Here is a 16,662-nt window from a genome sequence, read left to right as displayed (position 1 = left end):
CCTTCATTATCAAGTAGACCATGACATTTAACGCGAGTTAGGTGAAAATGGGTTTTATGCCATAAACAGCCAGAGCAGCTCCAGCCCAGCCTGAACATCCGGGCAGTCTTATCAGGAGCTACTTGCTTATGAGACCACACAATTTGGGGACTTTATTGCAAACAGTATAGCTTCTGACAAGACTGTGCAGGCTGTTTTAGAGCTATTAGCACTGACCTAATATGGCATTATACCCATTTTCGGCTCATTAACAATAGAGAGCTTTGGCTTCATTTAAATCTAGCTTTCCTATACGTACATGTAAGTTCATAACCTATCGTCATTGCACTTGAAACTGTCAATCTGTTGGGCACATGTAGAATGTCTTTGTGAAAACATGCACTGGTATGACATGGATAAAGTGTAAACAGGTTGGTTTCCGATGTTAAAAATGGTAAGAAAGTACAATAATTTTGCACAAAATAATTTCAAAGTTAAGCTTGGATGTACAGTGACTGACTAGAAAGTAGGGTCATGGTCTGATTGCTTTCTCAACATGTACTTTATTTTATTACTTTATGCTTTTTCTTGAACATTATTGTGTCATTTTAATATGAAAACAAATTGATATACATCATTTTAAAGAAAAAGCACAGTACTGTTATCATATACAAGTCCATAGCTAGGGAGCAGTTAAAAAATTGGTGACATCAAAATAACAGTAACAAGAAATATCTTTAAAAAAGATATACGGCGTTGATAGTTCAATGAATGAGATCAAGAATAGCGAATGTCTTTTTCTGTGCAGTTCTTAGCTGCATCACACGCAGTACGGGATGTTACGCGGAGTTTTCGCGGCTTATTTTACATTATTACATATTGCTGGTCATAAACCTATAGAAAAAACAACAGAAAACCAAAAGAGGAATGGAAGTGAAATTAAAACATATGAGTCAACCGGCCACATGGGAAGTATCCGTATTTATAGGCACGTTCTTGGAACAAACCTGTTTTAGTGGTTTGTCGGGCATTGCTATTTGATTTGATTATTAACAATATTGAGAATCATCGCGCTCATGCTTAATACATTAGTCAATATGGTGGAATAATTATTGTTAAATTAATCAAAAATAATATTTATCATTGTATTGTTGAAAACACATTAAGAATCTATTATTGACATACCATAATTATATTGCTGAATATTTTCATTTAACATATTTCTGGTCTAAAGAAAATTCCAGTTCACCTAGTTCACGGATAGCGTCTTTATTATATAACGATTATTTTACTGGCCGCGAACTCCGGTGATGACCTGTATATAAACTCTGACATTCACACACTGGCCGCGAATTGACTTGATACCTCGCGGGTTGAAATGCAATGCATTAAAGTGAGGCCTCGCTTCCACTGCTCTTTATACTTTTACATGTTAACATGTTGACAGGAATATGGAAGTAAGTAGTAAATGAGAACATAGCTTTTAAGTATAAACGCTTTTGCCCTGGCAATCCTCTGAAAATAAAAGGTGCACGCACAAACTGTATTGATGTCGAAAATTGAGTGTAAAACTGTTCTATCTATTAAGCCTTTTCATTAGAGATAAAATTGTTTCATGCAGTAAAAAGTGTTACAAAGACGCAGATATGTTTCCAATATTCTGGTGGTATACTCAAATCAGCCAATGGAATAAATGAAGTGTATTCATTCGTAACTAGCCGCAGGAAATTTTATTTGAATTTTATTGGACACTTACAAAGGTCAGGTAAGGTGAAAAGCTGGCTTAATACAGCTACGCCGAAAAACTAATATACTTTGGAATATGCTAACTGTAACTCTACAGTATATGTTAACTATGGGTTTCAACTAAAATATTTGGCAAACATAATATAAATCATTTCATGTACATTTTACTTCTGTAAAATGATTCATCCATACCAAGAAAGGGTAAAACATTTTTTCACTGATCAAATCACCATATTTGTTGTATCAAATGTGTTACCAAGGGTGGTGTAACAATAAAATGTTTGTCTACATATTGGTCTCCCTATGAATATTAAGTCAATTGGATTTATATTCCTGTAACTAATTGCCAACAAAACAATTTAAAAAAAACACTAACAAACATGTTTTTACAAAAGTTGTTTCAGTGCTCAAAGAATAACATCCAATAAACTCGTCTTGTCTAAAGTCACGTTTTTACAGGCATTTTACAGATTTTGTGAAGTTTTTCCCAGTTTACTTGTATAACTGAACTGTATGTGCTGGTATTTTTATCAAAAACTCAGAATAGTCAGTAAACAAAGACTTGTTTCTATGGTGATGTTATTAAGATTGTCCTTTAAGGCTTTATATATTTAGCCGGATTTTTTTCGAAAAAATCTCGGCTTATAGATTGATGTTGTCAGGCGGGCGGGGTGGCGGCGTGCTCGAAAATGTTAAAGTTCTTATTTCATGGTATAACTTTGGTATGCTTGGACCTAGAGTCTTCAAACTTGACATGAAGGTTGGCCAGGATTAACAGATGACCACTGGTCATTTCAAGGTCATTCATTTGAAGGTCAAGGTCACTGTGACCTTCAATATAAAAAATGTTAAAGTTGTTATAACTTTGGTGTGCTTGGACCTAGAGTCTTGAAACTTGACATGAAGGTTGGCCATAACTAGTTAGTAACCACTAGTCATTTCAAGGTCATTCATTTGAAGGTCAAGGTCACTGTGACCTTGAATGTAAAAATGTTAAAGTTCTTATTTCATGGTATAACTTTGGTATGCTTGGACCTAGAGTCTTCAAACTTGACATGAAGGTTGGCCAGGATTAACAGATGACCACTGGTCATTTCAAGGTCATTCATTTGAAGGTGAAGGTCACTGTGACCTTCAATATAAAAATGTTAAAGTTGTTATAACTTTGGTATGCTTGGACCTAGAGTCTTGAAACTTGACATGAAGGTTGGCCAGAACTAGTAAGTAACCACTGGACATTTCAAGGTCATTCATTTGAAGGTCAAGGTCACTGTGACCTTGAATGTAAAAATGTTAAAGTTGTTATAACTTTGGTATGCTTGGACCTAGAGTCTTGAAACTTGACATGAAGGTTGGCCAGAACTAGTAAGTAACCACTGGACATTTCAAGGTCATTCATTTGAAGGTCAAGGTATCTGTGACCTTGAATGTAAAAATTTTAAAGTTCTTATTTCATGTTATAACTTTGGTATGCTTGTACCTAGAGTCTTCAAACTTGAAATAAAGATTGGCCAGTACTAGAAGATGACCACTGGTCATTTCAATGTCATTCATTTGAAGGTCAAGGTCACTGTGACCTTAAATGTTAAAATGTTAAAATTGTTATAACTTTGGTATGCTTGGACATAGAGTCTTCAAACTTGACATGAAGGTTTGCAAGCACACTTAGATGACCACTGGTCATTTCAAGGTCATTCATTCTAAGGTCAAGGTCACTGTGACCTTGAATGTAAAAATGTTAAAGTTCTTATAACTTTGGTAGGTAAAAATGTTAAAGTTCTTATTCCATGTTATAACTTTGGTATGCTTGTACCTAGAGTCTTCAAACTTGACATAAAGGTTGGCCAGTACTAGAAGATCACCACTGCTCATTTCAATGTCATTCATTTGAAGGTCAAGGTCACTGTGACCTTCAATGTTAAAATGTTAAAATTGTTATAACTTTGGTATGCTTGGACCTAGAATCTCAAACTTGACGTAAAGGTTTGCAAGCACACTTAGATGACCACTGGTCATTTCAAGGTCATTCATTTCAATGTCATTCATTTGAAGGTCAAGGTCACTGTGAACTTAAATGTTAAAATGTTAAAATTGTTGTGAAATTGATGGAAACTTCAAACAATATGTTACTAATTTGCTAATAAAAAATTGAGATCAAACTTTCCTAATTGTCAATTCAAGTTCATATTTGTGACCTTAAATGTTATTGTTGTTCATGTATATGCATGCATTCAAAACATAACACAAGGTTTGCTCATGCCTTGAAAAGTACTTACATTTCATTTTGACCTTTGAACAATATTTCAGTAATTTAAGTATTGCATTGACAAAAACACGAAAGGTACTTTCCTGTCATTTAAATAAAAAATCCGGCTTCAATGCGGTCATCTCCGACCGCGGAACTCTTGTTTTAAGGATAGTTCAATAACAAGTTTTTATAAATTTCATCTTAATTTTATCTTAGAATGAACTTTCAGGACAGCCCTTGTATGTTTTGAAGCCATACACAGAATTGTACATTCAGATGTATTAAAGTATTGTCGCTGTTGTTTTCAAACCTCGTAGCTTCAAAATTTTCAATTATTTTTTTTCGTCTTTTCCGAATATATGAAGGCTGGTGCGTGTTTTTTGCTATATCTCAGAGCTCTATGCCAATCAGAGTCCCTGAAAAAAGCCACGTGACGAAATGTTGTAGCTTGATTGTTGGCTTTTTTTCGGGCGAAAAGTCGTAGCGACGTCATTTTGCCTATAGGTACGTCATTTCGTTTGGACAAATTTGACAAAAACGTTTTTATATTTGCAGCTATGAGGTTTCCTATCAGGAAGAATTGTAGTTTCTCATAAAAATGACAAAACTGTGGTGACAAAATATCGTAGCTACCATTTCTGAATATCAGTATGACTTATCAGTATGAGTTACGCGTCTACGGCTTATACCGTATTTTGCAGCTTCATTTGTTTGGTATTTTTACAGAATTTCAATTTCTAAAATATCGTTATAAAAAAATGTGACGTTTTTTTCTCTCCTGAAAAGTTGGCATTTTGTAGCTACAAGGTTTGCGAACAACAGCGACGGTATGTTCATATGAAATATAAAATGATCATTTTTAATTTCAAAATTAGAAGCGCATGTTGATATGTTTATGTTATCCTATGAAACCATTTTTGAAAAAAACAAACATGACCCTGCATCAGTCTTGAGATATAAAAGCATAATAGTATGACTTCGGAATTTAATGTTGGGTTTGTGTGAACATTTGGACCCAGACTGCTTCTGTGAGGCAAACTGCTTGCCTAGTGGCTTAGATACAAACCACCCTGGTCGAACTATCACAGTTTTAATTACATGTAGGTTCTAGCAGAACAAATTTACATCATCTAAGAAATAGTTCCAAAATACGTACCCATTTCAATACAGTTGAGAATTACACATCATCAGAATGTGCAAGCTTCCATTTAAGGTTAGAAATGCAATATGGTTTAGATGCAGTAGGGTATAGCAATATGTAATCGGTAATCTTTTTAGTCAATCTGTTCTTCACAAAATAAAGATTCAAAAGAAAGGTTTGTGTTGTTTTTGATATTCAGATCCTGGTTATATCCTAAAGGAAGTTTATATCTTATGCCTATAACACATTGTGTTTTTCCAATTTCTATTATTTCACAATTTTTTCTATCCTAACACATTCAGGAGTAACTTTTGTGACCTGAGAGTATGAAAATGGTACAATAACACACACATCTTAATAGCCATTTGTAGTTATAATATACATTAACAAAAACATACTAATGTCAATGCTCAATTTATTGTACTGCAACAAAGTATATAGGTTGAAAATAACAGACATAGAGAATAATAGGTTAGTGTTGATTATAGGTCAGGTTTATCCTGCGAGGCTTGGAAAACAAAAAGCACAAGCCTTGGCGAGTGCTTTTTTGTTTTCGTGCCGAGCAGGATAAACCTGATCTATAATCAACACTAATCTATTATTCTATTTATCCCACTTTTTATTCAGTAAACCTTTATATTTAAACAAAACTTGATATTTTCGCTTGATTTATGACGTCATTTTGTCGAAACAATGACGTCATGACGTGCAGTTGATTATAGCAGAAATTTAATCAACAGGGCTTTAATCAACCAAATTCGCTGTAAAAGTGGGATAAAACTAGTTAACACAAATTTGAAACACTGGTTTTGCTCTACCCATGAGTTAACAAATATGCAATCCATCATTTTCATGGAAATCATCCTAAACATAAAGCATCGTTGTTTACAATTTATGAATAACCCACAAATGTTGTAACTCCTTACAAGGTATATTTAAGCCACATTCTGGAAAAACTAAGCTTAATGCATGTACATAAAGTGTTGTCCCAGATTAACTGATGAAGTCCGCTAATCAGGGACAACACTTCTGCTTTTATGATTTTTTTGCTTACAGGAAGTCTCTCCTTTACAAAAATCTGGTGTAGGCGGAAAGTGTCATCCCTGATTAGCCTGTGCAGACTGCAAAGGATAATCTGGAAGGACACTACACAAATGCATTAATCCCAGATTTTCCAGAATACTACAAATATATATCACGTACAATACATATCGGTTGGTTTTGCTGAATATTAGTGCAATCAATTGGAAGTTTCTTTTATGTCATGGTTTGACGAATGAAAAAGTATAGGTTTGTTAATTAAATTTATTATTATTATGCCCCCCTTCGAAGAAGAGGGGGTAAATTGTTTTGCACATTTCGGTCGGTCGGTCCGTCCACCATATGGTTTTCAGATGATAACTCAAGATCGCTTACTCCTAGGATAATGAAACGTCATAGGTACATTGATCATGACTCGCAGATGACCCCTATTGATTTTCAGGTCACTAGGTCAAAGGTCACAGTGACTCGGCACAGTAAAATGGTTTTCCGGATGATAACTCAAGAACGCTTACGCCTAAGATCATGAAACTTCATAGGTACATTGATCATGACTCGCAGATGACCCCTATTGATTTTCAGGTCACTAGGTGAAAGGTCAAGGTCACGGTGACTCGAACCAGTAAAATGGTTTCCTGATGATAACTCAAGAACGCTTACGCCTAGGATCATGAAACTTCATAGGTACATTGATCATGACTCGCAGATGACCCCTATTGATTTTCAGGTCACTAGGTCAAAGGTCAAGGACACGGTGACTCAAACCAGTAAAATGGTTTCCGGATGATAACTCAAGAATGCCTAGGCCTAGGATCATGAAACTTTATAGGTACATTGATCATGACTCGCAGATGAACCCTATTGCTTTTCAGGTCAAAGGTCACGGTGACTCGACACAGTAAAATTGTTTCCGGATGATACCTCAAGAAAGCTTACGCCTAGGATCATGAAACTTCATAGGTACATTGATCATGACTGGCAGATGACCGATATTGATTTTCAGGTCACTAGGTCAAGGTCACAGTGACAAAAAACATATTCATACAATGGCTGCCACTACAACTGACAGCCCATATGGGGGGGCATGCATGTTTTATTTTAAAGTATGATGAGATTGTTGACCTCATCATAATCTTGTCCTTAAGTGCCTGCTATACAATCAGCTGACTGGATCTGATGACATTGCACAAGGGGTCACAGTCAAATGTGTCGACCTCGTCATAATCTCGTCCTTTAAGTGCCTGCTATACAATCCGCTGACTGATCTGATGACATTGCACAAGAGGTCACATTCAAATGACCTTTGCTGGAGCCAATCAAATTGTTGCCTTTTAAATTTGTGGTATAAAGCATAATAAGCTATGAACAGACTAAAGTGACTGTTGGTTGTTTAATCACACAAATTGGTTGTTGTTTTTTTCTTTTAACTTGAAAATTAACCAGAGATAAATTCAAGATGTTCAATTAGAAATAAAGAGCAATGTCATACAATGCAGCAGGACTAAAATTTATGTGTTGAAGGTCACTTGAATTTGAACTGTCATACAAAGTCTTCAGATTCTAAGAATGCTGTATCTGATTTAAATGACAGCGGTCAGATAATAGAACAAAGATCTAATTTTACAAGTAATGTTTTGAAAAAAGTAATTAAAGATTATGTGTTTACTGTTAATTGTTATCCAATGCCATTTATTGTTATGCTAAAAAAGTGAAGTAAAAGACAATATTTTTTATATTTTATTTAAATTGGTGGAATATAGTAAACATTCTAGTGAGATTTTTATGTAATTGGTTTATAATAGTAAATGAAACCACAATCAACAATGGGCTCAAAACGGTGAAATCATGTTAATATTTTGATGTTTCTTTGAGCACTCTTGTATAGTGAATAAAAAATTATACATTTATAGTAATAAAATATACTCCTGTTTATCATATGACAAATTATCTGAATTACAACAATTGCATTAATAAGTTATAAATGTATACCAGTTCTTTAAATTGTTCTTGGCTAGTAAAACATAAATTATTTAACTCCTTAAAAGTTGTTATTGAAGATATCATAATTTTAATTAAAATGTAGAGCTAGTTCTTTGACCACCAAGTCCCATATCTTTCTTTCATATTTTATGAGTAGTTACTTTTCGTCAACATCATATATAATTAAGATTTGAAAAGCAAGCAAAAATATTTCACATTAAAGCAATTTTCATAATATAGATATAACCCTGTTGGTGCAATATAAGACATGTAGATTAATTAGTATATTTTTTACATAAACAATAACAACAATAAACATAAACAACAACAAATAAATATAAACAACAACAGCCGCAGGTCAATCTCAATGCAAAACTTGCAAGCAAAGTGAGTGTTTTTGAATATAGGTGCATGTAGGGATAGGGTGTAATTGTGGGCTATAACAAACACCTAGAAATTGTTGTTCCAATTGCAGAGTCTATAATACAGATAAATTCAATCTCAATTCTCAAACATTGAATGAGATTCTGTTACTTATACTAATGCATTTATTGCCAAGAATTTGAGAAATTTGAAATCAAAACATATATGATAAATGTTTCATGACTTATCATTTGTATTTCATATCTTAAACATGACTTTTTTATGATTTGAAATAAATAAAATAGACAGTCTCAAAAAGTCCCATAACAAACATCAGAAATATGATCATTAGTTTATGTTTCTGTATAGTCAAACCTATATCAAAGTGCCTACAATATTAATGAAATGTCTATGATTGTGGCAAATTAATGAAGGCAAAGTAAAACACATCAGCCTATTAAACATCTCTTGACTGGTATCTTCAATATGTAAACAATAAATCTACATGCCTAAGCGGTCATTTCTATGTATTTTTTTTTCTTTGTCTTCTGTACAAGACAAAATAATTGTCATAATTGTTCTTTAAACTTATTGATATATATATTTAAAATCATACTTTCACTGTTAAAATTTAGAAAAATTCTTCAAAGAGTGACATTGTTAACCCAAACTTGTAGAATTTATCAGAACATGTTGTTTGCCATTATTTTTTGCAAGACAAAATTATTTTGCATTAATTATGTGTTAAAAAAAGTACAACTTTTAACTTTCCACAAGCAATGGTAGTTTAATTCCTTAATATAAAAAAATATTTAAGTGAACAAGAACAAACCAACTAATTTTACTCACTAATTCTCCAACAACAACACTGAAAGCCCCTCATAGGTCATGGCCCTTATTCACCAACCCATGCTTAGACTTAAGAATAAAGAATAAGCTAAGAACCAAGACAAATATATCCAGTGTTTGAATATAAACAGGCTAAAAATGTTGTGCATAAAAAATGATGTAGATAGAGGTGGTGAATGCAAAGTTTGACTAACAATTACAGTAGTTCTTGAATATAAAGAATATTGTTATTCTAAGACTTAAGTTGGTGGGTGGATAGGGGACCAGATGTACAGATATGTGCCTGCCACTCTTTTATCTCTACAAGCATTACCCCTAAAAACACTGTACTGGGCCATGACGTCCCAACAAACACATAGGGATTCATATTTGATAAGCCTGCCATACTTTCACATATACCTCAACAATATTGCACAGCAAGCCAATTAATGATGCCTCGTTCTGGGAAAAATGGGCTTAATCCATGTGTGTAAAGTGTCGCTCCATATTAGCCTGTGCAGTCTGCATAAGCTAATCAGGGAAGATACTTTCAGCCTTGACTGAATTTTTGTTTAAAAAAGACTTCCTTTAAACGAAAAACTAAAAAAGAGCGGAAAGTGTCATTCCAAATAAGCCTTTGTGTATTGCACAGGCTAATCTGGGATGACATTTTACACACATATATTATGCCAAATTATCTTAGAACTAGGCTTATTATAGCAACAATCAGTTCACAACAATATGATATTACGCAGTCAATAATTATTCATTCCTTTCATGATGGCATTCTTACATATAGCAACTTATTTCAATGACCATACATACTTTTAAGAAAACTTCATCAACCAGAATATTATTTTATTTTCTATACCAATAGTTTTGATGACACAGAATACATTTACATATAATTCTTTCAACTTATTCGGTTAATGCTGTATTTCAGACAAGTATAAGACATGTTTTACTGTACTCACCTTCTTAATGGCAAATATTGTTATCTCAGACAATCAGCCCATTTAAAACATTTGTAAATCCACATAAAATATTGCGCTCCAGATACGTTTTGTTCAACAAGGTAAATGTTCATTCTTGCCGGATAATAAATGGTAAATGAACACTAAGTAAAACCATGCATTGAATAACAAAATTAAAGCCACTTTCAAATTAATTGGTTCGAAAAGCAGACAAAATAAATATAACTGATAATGCTAAGTAATGCATTTTAAAAATCCAAATTAGAAATCTTAACACACATGTAGTTGCACTTTTTGGCATAAGAAATATTGTATGGATCTATTTTTATTTTGTATGTGTATGCTGCAAGCTGAAAGTGTTGTACATGAAATTTATTTTTGTCAGCATCTTTCAGCGCATAATTTACAAAAATGCAAGACTTATCTGGTTTTCTCTAACATACAATATGAATATTTCAAAGTATTTTTAACACAAAAAAAACAAAATTTCTATTTTACAAAGTTAACACAAATCACAATCCTCCATTTCATTCTACATCTCTCTGTAGGGCAATATGTACAGAAACACAGGTTTCGACACATTCTGTAACAAAGAAACAACCAATGCCATACAACTGATGTCATGCAAAAATGGGTCTCATGCAATATGCAGCATAGTGTCCCAACCAAAATGCACATCTGCACAGTCTGGCCTGGAGCGACCCTGTCTGCTATAAAGTAGCACAAGTTATCGTGGTCTCAAAAGCTGACAGAGAAGCTCCTGACCAGACAGGGTGATTGCACTGGCTGGTGTGAAGCTACAAATGCTGCATGTGGCATAAGACCCATTTTTGCATGACATGGCTCATGCATATCTTATTACAAATTAGCATAAAAGCCACTTTTGGTTAGCATACGTTAGTAGAGATGTGATATTGATCCAGGTACTTTTTCATCTTAAATCCAGGGGTTTGATTAATGCTTTCAATATGGGTATACATCCCCATTATTGTTATGTATACCCTGTTATTATATCATAAATATTTAAACAACACTGTCTACTTTATAAGCCTTATTAAAAATAAACATAAATTTTCTCCTACTTTGAGAAAAAATCATCAAAAATAAAAACTTAGAAACTCTTGCTATCCCATTTTACTTTGAAATATAAAAATTCTTCATAGAATGGCTTTATACCAAAATACACTTAAAAGACATTTACGATAAATTATTCCAACAATATTCTCAGGCTATTTATCCCCTCTCTCCCCATTCATGTATCTCCGTCCGTCTGTCTGGTTGGTTGGGTGGTTGTCATGGTGCCATAGGACTGTGCCAGAGTGCTTGAGGCAGACTGCACAACAGATGTACCCTGGGGCTCTGTCAAAACACTCGCCACAAATTGCTGTAAGCAAAACGTAAAAAAAAAACACAATATATTATCTATTATACATATGATTACATGCACTTGTTTAATCATAATACATAAGACACTTCTTGCTTACATTTTTTTACAAATTCATGTTCTAAGCTCCACTTAAGATTTGATTGTTAATTTTCATAAACCTCCACACAGAGATGAAAGCAATATCAACAGGCTGTGAAATCATAGCCATTCACAAATGATGGTAAAATAGATGTTTTAGTTAGTATGAATGGCAATAATATTTTGTGTTTTGTTTTGTGAATATGTTATGGCAAATTGTATGAGTAATTTCCCTAGGCGAGAATTGGATTCATAAAGATTCACTTTTTTAGGTTAAGTACAATAATCATAACTTTAATTCCTACTTGATTACAAAAAATCTCTCTAGCAATTGAATGGAAATTTATTAATGGAATACTTTTAAGGCAACACATACAGCTTTTTATGATGTTTTCTATAAATATATTACCTGATTGGAATCTTCCCTCTTGTTTGAGAGACCTGTCTGTTCTCCAAGTTGCTGGAAAGATGGATAGAAACTTGAAAATCTAACACGACTCATACTTACAAAGGTTACTTTCAACTATAACATGTCGTGCAGGTTTAATAAGTGTACAATTTTAATAATATACAGAGGATATATCTAAGGAAAATACACTATAAACAGCTACTAAATCAAGTGCTAGGGTAATGGTTATGTTTCATAAGTATGGTGAAGCATTCCCTTTTCAAAATGAATTAAATCTATATACCTCCACACATTCTACATGAATGTTGGAAGTCGAGAGCAAAAATGTTATCTCTATGGAATGTTTCAATGTCAGATGAAACAGTCTCACACTCAATCCATGACATACCTATATGACTAGCGCTATGCGAAAGTGGGACTTATATCAAGCGTGGTCAGTGTGGCTCCTGACCTCATCAAATTCACCCCCCCCCTACTGCAAGGTCAATCTTCCTAGGTTTTTCACTATTTATTTTTTGTAATGAACCGCCTCATACGTTGGGACTGCAATTTGAACTAATTTTGGGAGAAGAAAATCTCAACTTTTGACTGAGTTTATAGGGTGTATTATCAATAAAGCCATTTATTTCATATTTTGTTCAGCTTTGCCTTTTTTTTACTACAATCCTCAACATAATATGCTTATAGCAGCTAAGCACTAACTACAACACAAAAAAGCAGATTTAAAGGGAACATATATAGGTTAACACATTTAAAATATAGAAGCATCATTTGGCCTAATTAAAAATTATAATAAATAATTATAAAACAAGAGATGTGTTTTGTCAGAAACACAACGCCCCCTACTGTGACTCTTTAATTAAACTTTTTTTTATTATATCCCCATGGAATATATCATTTGGCAGGTACAGATCCATTTCACTAGAGAAGTAAAATTTATATTACCGTACTTCCCTTGTGAAAATGATCTGTACATTCCAAATGATAAATATAAATTATCTCCCTTTAAAGCTTGTTACTTCCCTTGGATTTGTTTTTTTGATCTTTGATCTTGAAGGATGACCATGACCTTTCACCACTCAAAATGTGCAGCTCCATGAGATACACATGCATGCCAAATATCAAGTTGCTATGTTGAATATTGCAAAAGTTATGGCCAATGCTACAGTTTTTGGACGGACACACAGACTGACAGACAGACGGACTGACAGTTCAACTGCTATATGCCACCCTACCGGGGCCATAAAATAACCATATTACCCAACCTGCGAAATAGTCCATTTTGCATTGCAAAATACACATAACACAGTTGAACTGTATGACAAGGAGGGATAACAATGAAGAAGTATGCATGCTAAGGCTCTCTCCCATGTAGAAAATAATTTGTTTTTCCTGCATTACTAACTATAAATGTTACTGTTCATTAAAAAATATTTATGTTAGCATTGTTTAACCCTTTCTCACTCAGAAGCAAAGTGAAAAGGGCTATGTGCAAACAGCATAAAACCAGACCAGCCTGCAAGTAACTCGCAGTCTGTTACGGTTTTATGCTGTTTGCTGCTCATCAGTATCTATGGGTTGGAAATAAAGCCTATAAAATGTTAATCTAGTAATAAAAGTCTTTATTAAATTTAACTTTTTGAGGGACAACAAAATGCGTCAAAATACAATCTAAGTGGTAATTGTTAAGGTCCCATGCGTCAGAGGAATATCACAGGCGAGCTGCACGATTTTGAGTTAGCAAGACAAACCCAAGCATTTCATGAAAATGTGTACAGTATGGTTGACGCCCTATCACCTCAAGATGGATGCATGTTCGTTAATTCTAAATACTACTCGTGTGGGTCTGTGTATGATATGTTTGACCTGGATGTATCTGGCATCAGATGCATGGCGGTTGCAAAGCCTTTACACACAAATTCTGCAAGTGTTAAACATTCCTAAGGTTGTCAGTTTGACCATTGCTTTAAATTAGATTCATATGGTGTCAGTAATGCATATCAATATTCTATTGGTATATTAAATGTCATGTTTTGTGAGGAACCAGTCAACCAGCCACCACATAGATACTGAGTTACTGTAATTACTCTAAGTTTTTGGACACTCTAAGTTTTCAACACCCTATATATATATTTTTAGCCAAAATAATTATTTCGTGACTATATTTTCGGACAAACAGATTTACGTCCATAGTTAATGACTCCAATTTTTCGGACATTATATTTTACAGCGCTAGTTTACTAGATTTCCTGTTTTCGCTTATCTGGGACCCTTCGATCATGAAGTTTTACAACCGATAGGTTAACGTAATAAAACATGGCATAGAATGCCCTGAGGGAAATGGATAATTACAATTGCGTTATTGGGTAGATTTCCATGTATACCTGTAAAATAAACAATGGTTTCACCCAACAGCTTTGAAATGATATCGTATTCAGGAAGCAGTATGGTTGTTTTTTATGACGTTTTATATACCATTTCAGATAAGAGATTGCAAATAAGTTGAAGTTGTATTTGTACTTTTTTAAAGCAGGGAAAGGAGAGTACAACACAATAAAATTATTGCACATTTTTATTGTTTTATTTTATACGAATAACTGACAAACAACCATAACACGTATGTCTCTAAATTTTCGGACACTCGTAATTTTTTAATGTTTTTCGTATCTAAATTTTCGGACAAAAAATAAATAAATTATTTTTCATAGTCCGAAAACTAAGAATAATTACGGTACATGTAAACACTATTGCTGGTAGCTCTTACAAGCAAGGGTATCCCCTGCCCAATTATTGTGTTGCGCATGTACAAACCTGTGTGTCTGCTATGTTGGTTTGGTTATGGTGGGCAGGCTGTCCCACCAGATTTAAATATAAATTAGATTACAAACATACATCAATCAAATGACACTGTATTCACTATTAATGAGTTTTATGATATATATAATATTATGTAATAAAATCCGTTCTTTTTTAAATGCAACATTTTGCTTATTTTTTGTTATGAACACTTTTCTTTACATCCATATTAATTTGTAAAGCTGAAGAAAAGTTTTGAGCACTATTTGTGACAATATTTTTCGAAATTTTGATTGTATTTAAGGCCATTTTAGAACATTTTGGGCCTTGAAAGTCAACTTTTCAGCCAAGATGCGCTTTTTAAAAAAATCAAAGAAATAGAGGTATTACTTTTAACAATACCTGGTATCTATTAGGGTTAAATGGAGTGATTGACTGAAACATCCAAAGCACACTTTCCGAAGAACACAACCAGAATGATAAACAGGATTGCATCAGAAAATATGGATATGGGTTGATCCGTGCCTGAAAAAGGTAACAAAATAGTGTTCTTTGGTTTTTTATGCCATTAACATAAATTTGTATATAAAGTAATATAAAAGGTAAACAACAATAAGTCAGCAACTCTTTTTACCAATATTTGAAATCTAAACTCATGCCCATAAAGTAAAAAATATAAGATAAGTACAAATGTAAATCAATGCAAAAATCAAATATTTATTCGTTCCTAAGGTTTACAGTAAACTTAATATTAAATGAAGTCATACAATTTGAACTATCAAACTATAAGTGACTCATCTAGCAAGGTAATTTATTAATTGCAGTTTTTTTGTTTTGTTTTGAAATCAGCTGCCAGATAAGTGAACATATTTCTGTAATGAGGCAAGTTTACACAACGCCATAGAAGCATAATTAATATCTAAAATAACGTTCTCTTTACTTACTTCCTCTTATAACAGAGAAGATACGAAGTTGAACTGCAGAAAGATGACAGCAATGATGACGTAGTTGACAGCAGTTGAGTGGATGTTGGGGCTGATTTTTGATGGCTTGTAGGCGAAGTACAGGTTGTATCGGTCCACAAGGTGCTTGAAGACCATGTACACCAGGCCTGGCCATACATACATACATAGAGGAGATTAACCCTTAATACTATGATACATATTTTGACATGTTTGTAGTCCCTTAGAAAGATAAATTTCATTAAAGACCTTCCTTACTAGATTCAAGCTCTTGCACATAGCCATTTTCACTTTGCCTCTGAGTCAGTGGGAAGGGTTAAGTGAGAAATAGATTAACATGATGTTTATTGTGATGTTAATTATGCTAGGCTTCAACAGAACACATTAATACAGAGCAGCTACTGTGAGTGAGAGTTGGATAAAGCTAATGTTTATCATGCTAGATTTATATAGAACGCATTTATAACAAAATTCTGCAAGTTTTGGATAAAAATTATGTTTATCATGCTAGCTTGCAATAGAACATATCAATATAGATCACTGAGTAAGCATTTTATAAATAAAGATTATATGTTCATTATGCTAGGTTTCAAATAAACACATCATACAGATTACTGAGTAAGTATTGGATAATATGATGTTTATTATGCTAGATATAACACATTGATACAGATCATTCAATAAAAGTTGGGAAAGATTATGTTTTCTAAGCAAGTTTCCAATACAACAC

At 33.5% G+C, this 16,662-nt stretch overlaps 1 long non-coding RNA gene across 1 annotated transcript; it reads right to left on the bottom strand.

Annotated features, from left to right (window-relative positions):
* Positions 1 to 11,382: 11,382 nt before the first annotated feature.
* Positions 11,383 to 15,408, bottom strand: LOC127873311 (uncharacterized). The gene is made up of 3 exons (XR_008046104.1): positions 15,373 to 15,408; positions 12,175 to 12,225; positions 11,383 to 11,684 (listed from the first exon to the last, which is right to left on the bottom strand). It is a non-coding gene; the product is annotated as an uncharacterized LOC127873311 (long non-coding RNA).
* Between the last annotated feature and the right edge of the window lie 1,254 nt (positions 15,409 to 16,662).

The sequence above is a fragment of the Dreissena polymorpha genome, chromosome 3 (genome assembly GCF_020536995.1).
Source record: "Dreissena polymorpha isolate Duluth1 chromosome 3, UMN_Dpol_1.0, whole genome shotgun sequence".
NCBI lineage: Eukaryota > Metazoa > Mollusca > Bivalvia > Myida > Dreissenidae > Dreissena > Dreissena polymorpha.
Note: the sequence above shows the minus strand (reverse complement) of the source record. Positions and strands in the feature narration are given on the sequence as shown.